Genomic DNA, 21,085 nt, shown 5'->3' on the forward strand with positions numbered 1-21,085 from the left:
AGAAAAACGCTGCAGCATTACCTGTCACTGAGAGAGGTCCATTTACTTGTGGTTATTGTGTGTCTATTGTTGTGTACATGATTCCACACGCTGTAGTTCAAATGGAAACAGTTTACTTAGTAGACTCAGGAGTGGGACAGGTTGCTTAGTTCCCATTATGCTGATTGAATAGAAGACATTGACAGTCTTTGTTCATCACATGAGGAAAAGATAGTTTCATCTACTCTGAACTCCTGCGAGGTAGTTGTTTATAAGAAGCTAGCTAAGGAGAAATGTCATTGAGGGAAAGTATTCTGCATCCATTGAAAGGTGCAGTGATCAAGAGCAATCAGTCTTTAGAAAAAAGCTAAATGTGGCCACTTTTCAAGAGTAGTCACCGCAAATGGCTTGATATGAATAACTCTCAAAACATACAAGTGGCCTTTTAAAATAACTTTTATGCTGAATGTAGTAAGTATAATGCATCTTATACAGATGGCAGTGACTGTGACTATTTATTTCCTTTTATTTTGCCTACTGAAATACAAAATGTCTCTAGATAGAATAAAAAAATGTTTTATGAGCATTTTGATTTTCCTTTTTAGAATATAATAATAATTCATGTTACAAGCAAACCTTTCTTTTTCCACCAGATGACACAGCTGTGAGTATTAATCAATAATGTAATAAATCTGAATCCACAAAAAAGTATTGAAAATACATGTCAAATAATGGAGGTCAAGAAAAGATGGACACATTTGCGCCTAAAACTTGAAAAGCAGATCTCATGCTTCTAGCTTTACATCACAACCGTATTGGGTAGGTTTACGTCAGGAGTGACAAATGTAAATATGTCTTTTCATAGCATAGAGGAACTATGGAGATGGGGCATGACAATGTTAGTGTTAGATACTATTTGTACACAGCATAGTAAGGTGTACTATACACAGAAGAGAAGTGTGCTTGACAGTTATTAATACATGTGAAAGTGTAATTTATCTTGCCTAATACAAATGCAAATTCCATGAAATTCAGTAGGATATATGAAAAGAAGATATGGCTGGGGCTTGATGGGTCAATTTGCATCATTAAGGGGCCTATTTAGCAAGACAGCTTTTCAATGAATTATGAAGAAATTGTATCAGAACTATGAACTAATAGCCTAATGCAGGACGTTTCTCAGAAATCTACTGCAAAAGGATAATTAGTGCTGCAGATTGCAGTCCCCATTATTATCACTGAGGACTACGATCTGACCCTTATGTACCCTTTGGCCCCTTTGGTTTACACTATCCTGAGATGGCGTAAAAAGCTTTATGGCTACGGAGGCATACTTACATGAAAGGGATCTTATGCTCCCTCTCCTGCTGGCTCTGATTGCCTCCTGACACAGTTTTAGATTATCCCAAAGTAGTTATCACTACTGCTGTCCCTGCAGGTTACACTGAGTACATAGCGAGGATATTTTCATTCAAAATAAAATTAAGCAATGGATTACTGACATTAATAATTGTTGCAGTGCTGTATATATTTATACTTGAGCCCCTAAGACACATTCCCTATCATTTTGCAGGCAGCCAGAGAGAATTTCCTGCTCGGCTGTTCCCCCAGGAGTCCAGAGGTCTTCCAATTCTCCGGTAGTCAGCTACACATAGTTTTTCTATTCCACATCAGAGGTGGATTTAGACTTCATGGCCCTAAGCAAGAAACCGATTTAGGACCCCCTTTCTCAAACAACCCCCCACCCCCACCCCAGTGAGTCAGTGTATGCCAAATTCCCCACAGTCAGTCAGTGTATGCCAAATCCCCCAACCCCCAGCCATTCAGTGTATGCCACAGTCCCCCCCTCAAACTCCCCTCCTCCAGACAGTGTATGCCACCGTCACCACTCAACTCCCCCTAAGTCAGTGTATGCCGCCCTCAGGGGAGATTGTACTACTGCAGTGTGTACTGAAAAAAAAAAAACATTGCAGGAATGCAGGGCAGGCAGGTGCAGGCAACTGCTGCACCACAAGCACATGCCTCCTCACCCTCTTCACTGGGCACGTCCCAGACTGGCTCCTCTCAATTTGTCCATGCATATGACATCATGACAGGTCCTGGCCGCTGTAATCACTGACAGCCTGCTAGAAGTATTCAGCGCTCGCATTTGAGCTTGCAATCTGCCATAATTGAGCCCTGTTGGTGGGTCACCTGGGACACGCCGGGTCCTAAGTGACTGGTAGCATAGCGGTAAACCTACTACTGGTCCACATAAATATAAGGATTTGTAAGGACACTATGAAATATGTTAACTGTATATAAGAGTATATTATTATTGTATATATTGGTTAGATTCAGGATTAGTACAAGTGGTGTGCAATAGGTTTCTGGATGTTCAGTGCATAGATAGAGTAGACACAATTTGGTTTTCTGATTGCGAACTGTAATCTCTTAAAAGTTCTTGAGAAACGACAAAGCACAGAACTGTATATAAGCATCACAGCATACCGAAAAAGTCAGTATGTTCACTTCCTACACAAACTCATTATGAAGCTTAACAAAGGCTACTGGAGAGCCAAAATCTTCCACTACAGGACTGGTCTACGACAGCTGGAGTTTTGACCCACTGTGAGCTGTTTTTGGGGAGCATCCACAATCCCAAACCACTTGTATTTGAGTGGTTTACAGAATTTCGGAGAATGAGACTGTCCCTGGAAGATATGGAGAGCTGCGGCCTACCTGCATTCTTCATTACCATGGACAACATTGCTGCCATGTGGTCCATAGTTAAAGTGGATGCTGGGGTGGCCATGGCTCAGTCAGACAAGGAGATAGGCATCTCATCAGGATCCATCCACTTGTTACTCCCCGAATAGCTTGGCCTGAGCAAGGTGTCTGTACGCTGGGTGACCTATCAGCTAACTCATGAGCAGAAGGAGGCTTGGGTGACTTGGTGCGGCAACATGCTGGCCAGGTTTGATGGCAGTTGCTCAAACTCTGTTTGGCAGATCAGTGGCAATGAATACTGGATCTACTGTTTCTACCCAAAGATCAAACAGCAATCAGCCCAGTGGACCTCAGTTGGAGGTCCGCCGCCACAGATGTTTTGACGTGAGTGCATCATGGCTAAGCAGATGGTGGCTGGTCAAGACTGGTCATGAAGCAACTGCACCACTTGTGCAGCAGCACACCATCACTGGGGTCTATTACGCCAACCAATGCCTGCTGCAAGTGCTGGAAGCCATGGTGGCCTTCTCCATCACAACAATGCACCTGTCCACTATTCCTGGAAAGGGGTGGAGTTTCTGGCCCATGAACACATCCAGGAGCTTGGTCATCCACCATACATTTCAGACTTTGCCCCCTGCGACTTCTTTGTGTTCCCACAAATCAAGCGCAAGAATTAATTTTGAGTCACCGGAAGCTGCAGTGGAAACCTTCATCCAGACTGATCTAGCTGCTTCACCAAGTGGTTTGAGCATATACAACTTTGCATAGACTCCTCTGGCGTATACTTTGAAAAAATATAAAATTCACTTTATTTGTAAATATAATTCTTTTTGTGCATCCAGACACTTGCAAACCCCTCATACAAGTACAGTATTTAGCCAGTATATAATGTATGTAGTTGTACACCTTGCATTGCAACATTGGGCCTGACTCAGACCTGATCGCGGCTGTACGTTTTTGCACAGCAGGCGATTATCGATAGACTGCGCATGCATATGCATCGCAATGCACACATGCGTCGACAAACAACAACAGGCATCGCTGATCAGCGACAGGCTGCTGCGAAAATGTAAATTGCCCAGCCACTCACATGCTGATTGACAGGAAGGGGATGGTAACTGGTCATTTTTAGGGAGTGTCAGGAAATATGCAGGCATTCCCAAGCGTTTTCAGGGCACATATGTGACGTCAGCTCCGGACCCCATCAGCCTGTTCTCATCGCACTGTAGGCGTAAGTCTTGGGCTGCGCACAGACTGCACACACTGGTAAAAACATTCATTGGTGAGTGAGGTGCAAACAGATTTGCAGCTGTCGGCTGACTGAGGGATATTTGTAGCACCGTGTACACATGCGTTCACACACTTGCACGGGCGAATATACACTCCCCTTGGATGGTGACTATCTGATCACAGGACAGTAAAATTAGCAGCCCAGCGATCAGGTCTGAATCACCCCCATGGTTTATACAGGTGCACAGTTACTTGCTCTTTCTTACTATATTCCAGTGATGTGCGGTGGGGTGAGGCAGGTGAGGCAGAGCCTTTCCTGTCATACTAACGTCTGTGCAAGACTTTTTACTGTATAAAGTATATGAAAAACACAAAGAATATGTTAAAAATATCTTCTTTGCATTATTCTAATCATTTTTATAGTCAAATCTCTGGAGTAAAAAGTCTAATGCAAGTGAGGCATTGCCTCACCTGTGTATCTTTTCCGCACATCTCTGATCAAAACCCACCAGATTTCCAAGAGTTTATACTGCTGCACCTGTGTATAATGCCCCCATGTACCATTTGGCTCATATATTGTGTGTAAATCTTGCTCTGGTACTAACCAGTGCCTCCTGAGAAATTTACCTCACCGCACGTCCCTGCTATATTCCCTAATCAGAATCAGGCCCTGTGTGGAAAAAGCATTCTGAGAGGATCTTCACATCAGTGGTGTATCTAGAATGGGTGCATGGTGCACACCGCCCCTGGGTCGTCAGTCAATCAGTCAGTGAGTGAGTGAGGGGGGCCAACACTGCACACCCTGCACTCATTTCTTGAATACTTACCACACCGGAGTCCCACATCGGCAGCAACAGTGCTGCACAAATCACCTGAAAAATGGTGTGACAGTCATGTTTCTGGCATTTCGCAATGCACAGTAGGAAAATCACCGGGAAAATGGCTGCCGCACCATTTCCCTGAAGACCTGCTCATGCGCACTAGATTCTGGTACAGAGTCTAGAGAGGAGGGGGCCCAGAGGGAAACGCACACGGATCCCTCCTCTCTTAATGCGCCTCTGCTTCCATATTCCTTTAAACTCAGTATAATATATATCTTAATATTTCCAATCGCTGCTTTTACAGTTAAATAAGCATTATGCACAGAACAATTGTCTATGTTACAGCAATAGCTAAAGCACTATGTTTAAGTTAAAGTATATAGAGAATCAGAAGAAATTAGGTGTTCACGCTTAGGAGCATTAGCAGTAATTTATCTCCATGGAAAATATTGAAACAATAGATAACTGACATTGTCAGCCGCTTAAAATAAACTGGCAGCACCTGCAGAATTATGGAGGAGAGATAAGTTTCTTCATTGTGCAGTGGGTGAACGTAGCGCGGTAGTCTCGCAGTAGCATTGTCCTCTCCTTTGTGTAGTTATCACGGAACACGACATTTTTATGTGATTGATTGAAGTGGGGACTGAAAAGCATGATTGATTGACAAGAGGGATATTGAATTTTTCAATGAGCCTGTCACATCCAACAAGTCCACAGGTTTTTATGTGCTGTTCAAAGGGCTCATGATAGGAATGTTCTCTGCTTCCAAGAAATGCACCACCGAGGGCGTTTGTCTCACTTTGAACACATCTGACAGTAGCTTTACCCAAATGTGTAATTTATAGAAAAAGCAGCTCACATACGGAAATTGTGCTAATGTGTAATAATTAGGTGAGTCTCCTTTCTATCACACCTACACAATCCGGAAAGAGATTTGCACTGACATTATGTTATTTGTTAGAACAACATCCTAGCTGTTTTAACTTTAGTCTGATGTGAAAATCAGGTACAGCCAATAGTTGTTATGCTCAGTCTATTTAAAAGTCTTACTAGTGGGTGTCTGAAACTTGACTGCTAAATATTCCTATTAATGTCATTACAGCTGGTATACAGTATGTGTGTGAATTCCTGTTCTTTAACCTACTGAGTTTGTTATATGGGTCTTTTATTTGTCATTACTTTTTACAGCTGTACAGAACCTGGAAACCTATGACAAAATTCTAATGTCATTACTGAACAACAAAACAAGAGAAGGCATTTTACATTAATAGCCTAGGAGTGTCGGCTTAAAAGAGGTGCATGCTGTGTTCAAGTAAACTCTGGCTTCGTCCTAGAGCCTACTGCGCAGGTCTCCGGGAGCATGGCATCTGCGCTATGTTCCCAGAGACTTCTCTTTTCTCAACCGCACACCCTGCCTGCATCCGTTATAGATACACCAATGCAGCCTAGGTGCTTATTTAGCTGCTCGGATTTGATGATCTCCAAGTGTGTACAGAGCACCCGAGGCCAATTATTGTTCCAAAGCAGTTGGACCAGATGATTGGATCTGATCTGCCTCATGACATTTTTTGAAAACGATGATCTGATATCTTGCACAATTTGTCGTCGTTATGGATTTCTGATCATCTGTCTGCCCATTTCTGCCCATACAGTAGTTCATTTTAATATGTCATCTTTGAGATAGTTTTAGGACAGATAATAATTCAGATCAGAAAGATAAATCACTATTGTGCATGTTAAACATTTTATGTTTTTTGCTTAATCTCATAGAAAATCATAAGTTGGTCAGATCGTGAGTGAAATTGTTCAGGAGTGTACCTAGCATTACATCACTTCAGAGACATAACTAGTTTTCTGAAAGTCGTTTAGGCCTCTTGTACTATTCTGTTTGTTTATGATTATTTAAATCAGTACCAAACTATTAGTATACTAGCTGAATACCGTTTCTTCACTATGGAATTTCAAGTATAATCACAAAGAGATGAAAAGCGCTGGTATTTTAGAAAATTTAGTACTGCTTTCAATTGTTTTTACATATATCTTTGTCAGGCCGCACCTCCGGACCGGCCTTTCCTGGATTGATGCTGTCAAAAGGCTGGCGCTGAGGAGAATAATCCGCCTTCTTCTCTGCCCTGTCCTACCTCTGATACTGCATAGCTCAATACTGTAACTGCTGGGACAACAGGCCAAACTCTGCCCACTGTATGTTAAATATGTAAGGTATGCCGTGATAGGCTGACTCTATTCCTAAGGGACCTAGGTCTCCTTGCTTAGCTTCTTGCTCTCCATAGGGCTCCTCCTTTGACTGCCTTGCCGGTGACAGTTGCAGATCAGTCCATTATTCAAATAGGGGCGCTACACCCAGCGATGTTTCACAGTGTTTAGGGGTGGCAGTTGATGTGACTCCCCTATTTGAATAATGGATTGCTGTGCAACTGCGACTGGCAAGGAAGTCCAGGAACAGAGCATTGTGTCCTCCCCTCTAACATGACTTGGTATCATTGGCACCATGCATTGTTTATAACCCCGAATGGGTGGGCTGTCTTAACTCTCCTATGTGAGGGGGGAATTCCCAATAATCATCTCACCCCTTTTAAGATGTTTGTGGGTGGAATTTTGAAAAATCCGTTCTTGTGCCTACGTCACAAATGCAAGCTACTGTCCAAATGTCAAGTTCCTAGTCCTTATGGTTCAGGAGATTTTGTGATGAGTCAGTGGTATTTGCCTTTTATATATATAGATTAGTTAAATAATGAGGTCGTTTGTCAAATGTTATAATAGTCCATACTTAGAGTTCCATTATCACTTTTTTAAAAGATGTGCACTTTTCAGTTATATTTTCAAGAGTAAATGATTGTACACAGTGGTTGTGCAGATGGACCATGAACTTGATTAATGGTATGTACTCCTGTGTATGCATGTATATTTAGGTGTAACTGAACATATATATATATATATATAATATATATATATATATATATATATATATATTTATGCTAAAGTTTATGCTGTGTAACTCATATAGGCAGGTGTTCCACGCAGGCGTTACAGGGCCGTCCCCGCCAGGTCCACCAGAGGCCTCAAAAGTTTCTTTCCCCAAGCGGTTGGACTGCTGAACTCCTGAACGTTGACTTACTAGACGTACATGTAACTCACTTGTGCAGGGGCGGATCCTGGAAAAAATGACAGGGGGGGCACCTTGAGCACGCCTTCGGCGTGCGGTCCCATGAAGGTGCGTGTGGCCTCACAACAAGGGCAGTAGGAGGAGGGAAGGGGGGATATGGAGGGTAGGGCAGCAGTGAGGGGGGTCTCCTCCTTATGGGAGTGCAGCAGTGGGAGGAGGGAAGGGGGATATGGAGGGTAGGGCAGCAGTGAGGAGGGTCTCCTCCATATGGGAGGGCAGCAGTGGGAGGAGGAAAGGGGGATATGGAGTGTAGGGCAGCAGTGAGGGGGTCTCCTCCATATGGAAGGCCAATAGTGGGGAGGGATGTTATTCTACAGAGGGGAGGGAAGCACCAACTGGCTATATATACACACACATTAATACAGTTACATACATACATACACATTGAATTAAGCATCTCCACCTGAACTGGAAGCCCTCTGACATCATACCCACTTCTGCTGTGTAGCCAGGTGCCCAGGAGTACAGTCTAGTCGAGTACCCACTGCTCCTGATAGGTACCCGCCAGTGCCGTAACTAGGCATTTTGGCGCTATGTGAAAGAAACGGCATTGGCCCCTCCCCATGTAAGACAGGGGCAGTGCGCGCCGTAGGTGCGCAATAAATATATAGGGTCATGGCTTCATGGGGAAGGGGTGTGGCCACAAAATAATACCAATTCATACTACGGTGCACAGTAGTCTCCATTATTCAAATTACGCTGCACAGTAGCGCCACTACACCAGGTAGAGCTCCCTTTTACACATTACGGCAGACCATCCCCCTTTTTACATATTACGGCAGCCAGTCCCCCTTTTTACACATTACGGCAGACAGCGTCCTCTTTTTACACATTACGGCAGACACCATCCGCTTTTTACACATTGCGACAGAGTCCCCATTTTACACATTATGGCAGACAGCGTCCCCCTTTTTACACATTACGGCAGACAGAGTCCCCCAGTCCCCTTTTTACACATTGCAGCAGACAGAGTCCCCCAGTCCCCTTTTTACACATTGTGGCAGACAGAGTCCCCTTTTTACACATTACGGCAGACAGCGTCCCCCTTTTTACACTGTACGGCGGACAGCGTCCCTCTTTTACACATTATGGCAGGGCACTCACCTAGGTCCTGAGCAGGTGGCAGGGCAGGCACAGGGGTGGAGATCCGAGATTCCGTGCAGCGTGCACTCTGCAGCATGGAGCTGAGCTCTGGGGAGAGCTGGTGGGGCTAAAGGACCAGCGTTGGAAGACACTACAGGTGTCTGGGTGCAGGGGAGTGGCGGGACCTGTAAAAAGTCCAGGCCCCATAGCAGCCGCATCCCCTGTCAGGCTCAACTGAAAAGGGCGGGTGGTCGGCTCGGGCACTGTTGCCCGAGCCACGGCTCACCATGTGGGGGAGAAGAAAGGGGGTGATCAGGGCCGGCTGCTGGGGAGGGATCAGGCATCGCTGCCCGCGCCTCAGTTCACCAAGTTGGGGAAGAGGGAGGGGGTGATCAGGGCCGGCGGCTGGGGAGGCATCGGGTATTGCTGCCACAGCTCACTGTATCCTCCACTGGGGGAGGAGGGATGTCACAAAGAGTAGGCACATACTGCGGCTGCCGTACACAGCGCTTACCAGCTGTACCATGTGTGGGCTGCTGTCCGCTGGTCACACTTGTGCTGTGCAGTGCCGGTGCACAGCGCTGTGTGACTGGCTGGGTCACGGACGGTGTTGTCCCTCAGTGGCGGCGGCAGCGGGCTGAAGCTGGGACCTCCTCCTGCTCGGCTCCTCTGCACAGAAACGTGACATGCACTGACTGACTGCATGTCACGTTTCTCAAGGGAGCCAATCCTGGACCAGCAGCAGCTGCAGCAGCCTCATCATGTCGGATGTGCGCGCCACACCCGCCGTGCGCACTAAAAAAAATTTAATGCAAAAATCTACTAAAAATGACAGTGCCCCCCCTAAATCCGCCACTGCACTTGTGTCCCTATGGTATTCCTATATGTATGACTTTACTTGCCCCCCACCTGCTTATCTGTTACCTACTTGGCTTTTGTATAGCAAACTGAAGACAAATTCCTAGTATACGCAAGTATACCTGGCCAATAAAGCTGATTCTTATTCATACTTTATATACAGATGGAGCCACACTCATCTAGTGCAGCTCCATCGCAGGCGTGCACTCCCTGCAGGACTAGGTGATCCGATGCCTAGACCCGCTATGGGAGTGCACAGAGACGCTCCCATTAAAGTGAATGGGGCACATCTTAGATGCTCGCCCCCAGGCGCTGCAATGGGCACGCCCAGGCACAGCCGAGCCACGAGTAGCGTGGCTCCATCTGTAAATTACCTCCATATAGATGCACAACTTTTCATATTTCTATAACTATATCACAAGGGATATTGCATACTTTATTGCTAACAGTGGACTCACAATTCTAGACCATCATTATCCCATTCCCTTCCACTAAAAAGGCCCTTTCAATACCACACACAGCAGAAGCAGACAGAAGTGTTGGGCATTCTGAAATAGGGACTGTCCTGCCTAATTTGGACAGTTGGGAAGTATACATTGTAGATATGCACACACCTCTTTCCTGAACTGAGGAGTGGAAAGCAAGAACACAAAAGCAAATGCCCATTATACATTTCACAAGCTGGTCATCGGATACCACTGTCTTATTTATCTTATATTACAGTATCAGTATTTATTTCAAAATGCCATTTTCAGTCATTCTTAAAACAAAAAGTATATGTATTTTAGATACATATGGTTGCAATATGTAAACAGCCAATGTAGAGCCTACTGTAGTTCAGACATGGTTTATGTACTCTCCAATGGTGTGAGATCTGTTCATTTGCAGTGCAGCACTGTGCATGTGCAGATCTCATCCACTGTGAACAGACTGCTGCCATTTAGGAAGGGGGATAGGGGGCAGTGATGGCCCCATTTTCTGGGCTTGTGGTAGCCAGTGGTTGCATTCTTGCACAAATTCCCTGGTCACCACTCAGATGTTCCAATGCTGCATCATCGGACACAGCATCCGGTCAGTCAAGGCACCTCCTGCAGCATTATCTTATTTTCACACAGCCACTGCATACTGAGACGCAGCTGCTGTATGATTAGTGCACATCTCTGAATATGACCCTTAGAAACAAAAGATTCTTGACCATCTTTCCCCCCCAAATCTCACAGTAAACAAGATCACAGCAACTAGGTAATCACTTTAAAATAAAAATCTTGAAAGACTAATTACATAAAATAACATTAAAGTATCATCTGTACTAAGCATTTATAAACACCTGTGCTTTCCCAGTATACTAAAATTAGGTGTTGCAGATTTACACACATACTGCTCTCCATAGGAGGCCATACTGATTAGTTGGCAAATGCTTTATTGCCTATTGATAGTTATTGACTGTTCATGTTTCTCGCAGGACTCTGGCAAATTTAGAGAAACCAAGAAATTGTATCAGGTTAACTAGTAAAGAAATTGCTTCCTAGTAACAACAGATGGCAGCTGTAGTGGAGCTAATTACTAGATGATGTTCAATAAGATAAAACTAAAAAATGTTTATGAAAATATAATCTCAGTATGACAGTTAAACAATGACATTAGCGGAATGCCAGAGTCTGAATCATTATTCCATTTATATCCCTCACACAGAAAACCAAATTGCTGGGTCAAGCATTTTGTATCACCCCGGGATCTTTTCTGTGTGAAAGGGTCAACCCGGGTCAAAAATCATGGGACTTCCACCCTGATTTTTACCAGGGTTGAAGTCCTGGTAATTGCGACCTGGGTTGACACTTTCACACAGAAGAAGAACCCAGGTTGATCCGCAATTACTGGATCCAAATGCTTGACCAAGCAAGTTTCTGTGTGAAAGGGGGTACAGGCTGGGGCCAAAAACAACCTGTGCTGCAAATGCTGTTTAAAAGCCCGGACTTTCACCACTTTCTGTTTGAAAGTAGTATTAGTAAATAACCTATAAAATAAGATACCATATCAGGGCTGTAATTAGTGTTGTGCGACTGGTGTGCCAGCACAGAGTGCATACAGTGTGCCCTGGTGGCAGAACTGGCCGCAATCACCAGCGATTGTCTTTTTCTGTTTACGCCACTGCTGCCAGGTGCTGTATACCGCCTAATGCAAATGTATAATAGTAGCGGTGCACTTGGCTCTTTCTCTGCCAGGCGCGCTGCTACCATTACACATGCAGCAAACAATACTGCAGCTGCCTGACCTTTTTGGTCTGCCCCCTCCACCATCTCCTGCAGTGTCTTTTGGGATTGGGAGAGACATCATGACATCTCTCCCAGTCCATTTCCACAGTGCACTGCACCAAGGAGCCATTAGAATGGCCGCTGCATTGGGGCGAGCAGTGCACAGTGACAGCACACTAAGAATGAGTCAGGAGAAGTGGCAGCAAGGCTGGTGCTGACAGTGGGGGAAGAGGAATGAGGTTAGTAGCACCACAGCTCCCTGGGTGGGGAGGGGGGAGAAGGAATGAAGATGATGAGATGAAGGAATGATGATGAGGAGGAGGAGGAGGAGGAGAATGAGAATTGATGATGATGAATGAGGAGGAATGATGATGCTGATGAAGAGGAAGAATGATGATGATGAGGAGGAATGATGAAGAGGAAGAGGGGGAATGAGAAGGAGAGGCTTTACTGTGGTGTAATGTGTATAAGGGGCTCTACTGTTCTACTGTGTGGCATAACATGTATAATGGGTACTACTGTCTGCGTAATGTGTATAAGAGCCTCTGATGTTTGGTGTAATTTGTATAAAGGGCTCTACTGTGTGTTGTAATATGAATAATGGACACTACTGTTTGGTATAATGTAAATAATGCACACTACTGTGTGGTGTAATGTGCATAACAGATGCTACTGTGCAGTATAATGTGAATAAGGGACACTATTGTGTGGTATAATGTGAATAAGGGACACTACTGTGCAGTGTACTGTGAATAAGGGACACTACTGTGCAGTGTAATGTGAATAAGGGACACTACTGTGTGGTGTAATGTGAATAATGGACACTACTGTGCTGTGTAATGTGATTAAGGATACTACTGTGTGGTGTAATGTGAATAAGGGACACTACTGTGTGGTATAATGTGAATAATGGACACTGCTGTGCTGTGTAATGTGAATAAGGGACACTACTGTGTGGTGTAATGTGAATAAGGGACACTACTGTGCAGTGTAGTGTGAATAAGGGACACTATTATGCGGTGTACTGTGAATAACGGACACTACTGTGAGGTAATGTGAATAAGGGACACTAGTGTGCTGTGTAATAATAATTGGTGCTATTCTGTGGCTACTCTCTTCCCCTGCAAAGCCATACCTTTTTATTTAAAGTTATTCTTATTTCAAGTATGGTGGGGTGCTTATTCTCTTTTGGCACAGTGCACCAAATATCTAGTTATGGCTACCCGTTACTTGTTTGTTCATAATTCTTACTGCAGACAGTAATAACTGTGTAATATTTTAGTTTGTAGCTATGGGGCCCTTACATTTCTCAAGGAAATTAATAAGATAATTAGTATCTTAGGGCTGATGGGTCTATGGTATAGTCCATTAAAAGAACCATCTAAGTCCCTGATGGCTAACCTTGACACTCCAGCTGTTGTTGAACTACACATCCCAGCATGCCCTGCATCAGTTTTAGCATGGCCAAATAGCAAAACTGATGCAGGGCATGCTGGGATGTGTAGTTCAACATGAAGGGAGGGAATACCGCACAGAAAATATTAGATATAGAAAATTGATTTTCTAAAACCAAAATCAAATAATTGCAAGAAAACTCTGTTTTCAAATTCTGATATTATTTGGTGGTGCACCCCGAGTCAGTATGAGAACATAAACAATAGGGAGAGAAGAAGACTCTTTTTTGGGCGCACTCTTAACTTTAAATGAATATAGAAATTAGTCAGAATAAATTAAAATACAAGTTTTAATAATTCAACAAAATTAAGAAGATCAGTGGTTCATAAAGAGGATAATGGTGGTCAAACAATTAACAAAATATTCAAAATAGCACAGTGTGCTGATACTCAATGAGAACTGGGTTCCAGCTGAAGGAAGGAAATTCTAAACGTTATGTGTTTGACGGTACGTTCTATTAATAAGCCAGTCACTGTTATGCATTCCCCTGTCGAGATATATAAGTAATACAGTCTGGATACTGGTTGTACTTATAGATAATGTAAATATCTCTCTCTTGTATCCAGTCAAAGAAGAGGGGGGGGGGGAAGAAGAAAGGTGGAAATTGAAGAGCAGTGTGAATCTTCTGTCAGTGTTAGACACTGTGTAGGCTCAAACAATGAGCTCTACTACACTGAGTATTCCTCAATGGTCACCCACTTGAGTACTGACCCAGCCCAACACTGATTAGCTTCCGAGATCGGACGGCTTCGGGCTTTTCCAGTGTGGTATGATAGTAGAGAGAATGACCAATAATTCGAAGCTCTGGAATCACTGATGAGAGTTCACGAATTTACAAAGTTATTCAGGACAGATACCAGGGATAGAGGAAGCCAGGTGGATCTGCTGCCAATGTTAGACAGGGACGTGGCCCTGAATCAATGGTGAGAGTCCACGAAAATAAAGAGAGGAAGGAAATGAGTGGACAGTAATATCAGTCTGATAGGCTAGTGATAATTAAATCACAATTTTGGAAATAGTAGAATGAGCTATAACATCTATTCCATAATTGGCTGGAATTGCCTGGATAGAGGATGTTTGAGATAAAGAAACAGAGACAAAAAGAAGAGATAACAATGTAACTGCTATAAAAAAGTATCCACTGCAAATTGTTAGTACTTTAAAGAGACATAAATAAATAGCAGTGAGATTGTAACTGAATTGCAACTAGAAAGAATAACAGTGTAACTGCTACATAGGTATCCACTGCAGGTTGTTAGTACTCCAAAGAGACATGAATAAATAGCAGTGAGGCTGTAACTAAGTTGCAGTGGTGTGTCCTGACTGGAGAAGATCTATTCATGTTTTAGATTAAATCACTGCCAATATCATCATACATGTACAAGGAGTAATAGTAATGAAATATTATAATAAAGTCAATAAATATTGCTGATATTGATGTAACTGATGAGGCAGGAAAGAACCTCTTGGCTCGAAGTCTGTCAGGATAATCTTGTGAAAAAGTGCAAAAGCGATAGTAATAAATGCTCACATAGGCAAATGAAGACAAATATTCAGCCACTGCGGGCCAACAACTTCCGATATACACTATACAACCAAATTAATGTATGAAGGTGAAAAAGAGAGTTGATATTACCCGCGCCAAGTGTAGGGGTAGATTATCCCCTTCTATAATATTATGAACCGTCTCCTCTCATATAGGTGCTGTCAGCCTGGTAAAGCCCCTGACATCTCGATTGGTGAGGAAGTTCAGGAGCCGCCGGTCTGATGGTGCCCTGGCGGGTGCAAGCAGCCGTCAGCTGTTTCTGTCAGTTCCGATATGTGAGAGTCAGGAGAGACGGAGAGCACAGGCAGCACAGGGAGTTCAGGAGCCGCCGGTCTGATGGTGCCCTGGCGGGTGCAAGCGGCCGTCAGCTGCTTCAGTCAGTTTCGATATGTGAGAGTCAGGAGAGACGGAGAGCACAGGCAGATGCTAGAGAACGTCCGTAGTCCGTAGTTCCGGTCAGCCAGAAAGAAGAGGGTGATGTCGGAAGACGCGTTTCACCCGTCCGCCGGGCTTGATCACTTCCTGTTGCGGTCTTGATCCCAGCAGGTTTTTAAAGGGAGGTTAATCTGTATCTTCCAATCAAAAAGGTGAGGTGTGTGTATCTTTTAATTAACAGCTGGGATCCTACGGCTTGGATACTCCGGATAAATTTACACTGAATCGGTTGTTGATTAACAGGAGAAGCCATTATTCATGTGGGAGATAAATAAAGAAAAAAAGAGTTTTAAAACACAACCAAAGTAAAATTCTTATTTACTCACTGGATTAATGAATCAAAAACAACATGATGCAGAGCTGAGTTTAGATGCTAGTAAATGCAGGTGATTGATCTAACCTTGCAAACATAATGAAGGAATAAAAGTAGCGTGATTAAAAGATATGAGTAATGCTGCTTGCTGAAGTAATGGACCATTAGACCCATGATTGCGGGCAGTGTCTATTGTCTGCCTGGCTTATCGGTTTTGACAGTCTGCGGTCCGAAACCCAGGCGAAGATAGCTTACTAATAGGACTAGTAGTAACCAAACATTGGAAATCATTAGATCTGAGCCGCTGTTGGTAATCAAACAGTATTGTCCAAACACGATAAACTAATCAAATAGGTAATTGGAGCATACATACGATATTTTCAGGTTCACCTATAGGTCAAAGATGTTGGTCACTGTTGCCGCAGAGTCTGCGGTCCTAAATCCGAGCAGAGAAAGCTCACTAGTACAGCTAATAAATAGCCATGCATTGATAATGATTAGAAATAAGTTGCTGTTGGTGATCAAACAGTGTTGTGTATACATAATAAATTGATTAACTGGTAATTAAATAGATACTGATTGTATGGAGCGTGTATACGATATTTTAAGGTGCATCTATGGGTCAAATATACTGGTCACTGTTGCCGCACGGTCAGCGGTCCTAAATCAGAGCAAAAGAGCTCACTAATAGAGCTGATGAATATCCATGCATTGTGATAAAGCTAAATATTTATCTTATATAATACCCTTTATGAGGTCTAAGAACACTGTACGCTATCTACGTATGAAGTACCGTAAGGGTACGCTCGTTGCGTAACAATCGCTTAGCCATAGTCGAGACGCTCAAGCGTCACGTTCGCTCACGGCCAAGAGATCACAGGCAGGCACACTATTGGCTGCTGACTAACTTAATGATTCGCTATAGCGTAGCGGACGCTCGGGACCCCGAGGAGATCACCAGCGGCGCTGACGCTCACAATGTTAAACCTTTGTATCTAAACCATAAACAGTGTATTGTGCAGTAAAACCTTAGTGTAATGATAGAGTGTAAATGCAACACAGTATAACCTTATTAACTCAAAAGCTGTATGAGCGTCACCGACGCTCTGAGAATACTTAACACTATAAGAAATACACAGATACCTGGGCTTAGGGTCCAACGCCTAATATATATATTATGAATGATATACTTGCAAAAGAATTAATACAAATACAAATCATACACTACAATATAACATAGACTACCTAACCAGATAACTACACAGGAAATACAATACAATTACTATTTAAGGGAAAATAAGAGAGAAAGAGGAGAAGAGAGAGAGAGAGAGAGAGAGAGAGATTGGCCCACAATAACAAGAAGATCAATATAGTTGCGGAGAAACACTTACGCACAAGGGGAAACGATCGCATGCGCCTCGATATCCAGCTCCCGATTATCAGCAATGAGAACCGTTGAAGAGAGTGACCTGGATATGGTCGGCCTGCCTATTTATGCCCCACACACAATACAATTCAATGGTCCCTACAATCTCATTGTTCATTGGACACAGGAATTCGGCTTCGCATTATAACAAAAGGTCATAGGTTGATTCATATAGGTGGGCTGTGACTGCTTCCAACTGTTCAGGTGGGTGGGATACTGGGTTTCCCGCCGCATGACTAAATAAGAACAAATAATAGTAAATGGACAAACTTCTTATGTCCATAACTATTCGCACGAGCGATTAATCCGCTCCAAACCAACACCGGAATATTGCTATTTAAATACTCTTCCGATGGGTACCAAACACCACTGTATGACCCCTGTTAGACCCTTCGTACAATACAAAGAGGGATCTCTCTGTTCAGGAACATGCTATGTTAACTAAACTTTCAGAATCTATCAAAGGGACCATGATCTACAAAATACATTATATAGTGAAAATATGTAATGATTGAGTCGCACGCTACGATCACATAAACTCTACCGTAAATACGCATACCGTGCGCCTGCGGGTGCCCGCGACTGTGAGTATGCGCACGTACGGGAGAGCGTACGCATGCGCAGCACGGACCTGTGTGAGGTGCAAATATGGTAGTGTGCATAGAGATATTTTTCTGACTTTGACAGTCCACCCTTTGGCAGTCAATAATAACTGCCACCTTCTAAAACATTTCAAAAAGAGAAAAATATATGTCAGGGGTTAATACATTTACATGGTTGGGTAGGGGAGGAGAGGAGAAGGTAGGAAAAGGATATGACCTAGTGAGATAGCAGAAGCATGTGTGTATGAATCCGTGCTTGGGGGTCATGTATCATCGTGCCGTACGTGTTTTAAATCAAGCTTCGAGGTATTGCGAAGTATACATTTGAATTCCTTCTTATCCCGTGGTACGGGTCTGTGGATGGGCTGTCAAACTTTACCGAGCTCTTTTCGGCTTTGGGTTGTAACAAAATGGGGGAGCACATTTTAGTTGATGATACATGAATGGGGGAGATATGTGATTGCTGATATCTGTGCCTGTATTCCCTATTGACTATGTGTGTCATTACCTGAGGGTTGTAGAAATGAAGAAAAGACATAATTACGGTAAATGCGGTGGTATTCTATGTCAGGTAAATGTACATTCGTCGATTGAGGTCTTGTTTGGTGTCTGTTGAATGCAGTCTTCTTTGTGCTTTTGCCCATAAGGTGCGAGCAAAAGCTGTCAATGTCCATAGATTTACAAAAGTGTTGGGCTAGCGTAATTTTAAAATTTCTAGGGAAACTGGGGATCCATGGCATAGTTCATCAAAAATCTGTGTATCAGGTTGTCAAAACTTCTTCTTTAATCCATCTGTTGTCTGTATATCGGCTCATCAAATTCCTCGTCCAAGTGGGTCTTTTTACCTTGGAGAAAACGGAAAAACAGGTGAAAGAAACGGACCGTAGAAATCGCATTTTCATCACATCATTGTTTCTACATTTGGGTCATAAATCAAGTCCATTGGAATTACAGTTTCCTCACTCCTCAAACTCATTACCCTAGTACGATGATTGCACCTCATTAAAGCCTGACCGCATCTAAATATCAAACGAATCGTTATGATAACACCTAAGATACATAGGAGAAACTTCCCAACATCCATTATGACTCCTTGAGCCCAGTCTCCTAAACCAGAGAACCAATTTCGCGGGTTCAACCATGACACCCAACCAGTCAGCTCATTACCTACAGCAGCAAGAGTGAGATTGTGTCTCCTGCGAAATTCCCACTTCAGTTGGAGAATATCGTCCATCTTTTGGTCTATGACCTCGACCGGGTCCTCGGTGCTATTCGTAATATATGTGCAACATTTCACGCCGTATTGTGTTGCCAGTGTGACACAATATCCGCCTGTCACTGCTGTGAGGTAATTAAGAACCATTCTATGCTGTACCAGTTCTGTTTTATAAGCCTGAAGTTCTCTTCCAGTATACCTAAACGTGTCATCATACATTTCAGTGATATTATCTAACAAATTGGCGAGCGCAGATATGTATTTATAATTCAACACTCCTCTAGCGGTGCGAGTGATATCTAACGCGATTAGAAACTGAATCCCGGTGGATTCATGGATCATGTCAGAGGCCGGATGCTCTGTTCTTTCTATCAGGTGCCGTTTAACTACGTGCTCGTAATGGGTGTGAGTATAAGGAGTTTGGGCAACACGGTGTATGTCTTTCATTTTGTCATGTGATACAGTCATTACTTCAGGCAGTACTTTTCCAATATAACACAATCCTTCAGAGTTTGGGGCAAGCCACTTATACGCCTTTCTCCCGCATATGAAATATGCATCATCGGGGAGAACATATGGGACGGAGTAGGACATAACCATATTACACACCTTCCATGTGAAATCTCCTAACCCTAATTCTTCCATCTGCTTAGTACACGTATCAGGTTGTACGATATGTGCACAGTATCCTGGTGATACCTCTCCAACTCTCGTAATCCTATTTCCTAAGGTATACCTATACCGGAAAGATTTTCCTCTACTGGCTATGTGGCGTATAAGCTCTGTATCTGTAGGCATTCTATCTGCTCTATGCGAAAAGGTCATGGTTTGATTACTCCATGACACTTCCCAATTTCCCGGCTTTCGGGGATTGGAGATGTTAAAACATAATAGGGACCTATCCACATGGTATTGGTGGAGCTTCAAACTAGGAGGGCTGGAGATATTAAACCTCCTGTCCACCGGTCTCCCACCACTTAACTCAAGTACCTCCCCTAACGTTAAAGGAAATGGTACTAGCCCTGATTTGCTATGACCTTGAGGTACTTGAGAGCATACCCAACAATCTGTTTTATTTAACACACTACCCACTAAGGAGTGGTAGTCACTCAATGGATGCCGGTCCATATGGATATTAAAACTGGATTGGCATTTCTTTATGCACCCATCCTCAATGACATTGTTACAGAGCCGACAGATACAGTTTTCTTTTCAGCTAACAATCCTTCACAATGTTTACAAATAACATGACTGCTGGATCGTTTCCGGTACTCGCCTTTGCTTGGTGATTGGGTTGTTATTGGAAATTTACACCTCCGTCTTAGTCATTGGAACCTTTCTGGGTCCTTTCTCGACCTCACTGGTACTCTCACCGAAACAGACTGCTCGGGTCAACATCATGGTCAACAGGAAAAATCCATATCACAGTCTCTTGGGGCAAGTCCATCTTACAGGAGGAGAAAAGAAGAAATTTGTAATGGGGTACAGAAAATCAGTTTGAGGGGGAGAGAAACTTGTTACGATAATTAGTTCTCTCGTCTTGTTGTTCTTCTTGTTCTGCTGTCTTCTCAAAGGTGCTGTCTCTCAGTCTTCCAAACGAACATTCTGGTGATGCAATATTCCCTCCAAACCAGCGATCTTTCTGTAAGGAGCAAAAAATCTTGCATCACCATTTGCCTAACTGAGGTGTGACATACCATCTTTAAAACATGAAAGCATGAGTGAGAAGAGAGAGAGAAAACAACAACAGCAAAAAAAACAAAAGAGAGAGAGAACAATTCATATATGTATATATATAACATAACACATCAATAAACAACAACAGGAAAAAAAACATTTTTCAAACAAACAGTTTTCAAACATTTTAAAACATTTTAAAACATTGTCAGATCATCAGGCTGTCATATCTACATGTCTAATGGTTTCCTTGCGCAGTCCCTCCCCCCCAGCACTTCCATATTCCATTGTCTGTA

General features: G+C 43.3%; 1 protein-coding gene and 1 pseudogene across 1 annotated transcript in view; one reads left to right on the plus strand and one right to left on the minus strand.

The window, feature by feature from the left end:
• ENTREP2 (endosomal transmembrane epsin interactor 2) overlaps positions 1-21,085 on the plus strand; it is a 1,280,798-nt gene that overhangs the window by 538,228 nt on the left and 721,485 nt on the right. The window lies entirely within an intron of this gene.
• LOC134936994 (5S ribosomal RNA) lies at positions 14,237-14,355 on the minus strand (annotated as a pseudogene).

Source organism: Pseudophryne corroboree, chromosome 6, assembly GCF_028390025.1.
Source record: "Pseudophryne corroboree isolate aPseCor3 chromosome 6, aPseCor3.hap2, whole genome shotgun sequence".
NCBI classification, from domain to species: domain Eukaryota; kingdom Metazoa; phylum Chordata; class Amphibia; order Anura; family Myobatrachidae; genus Pseudophryne; species Pseudophryne corroboree.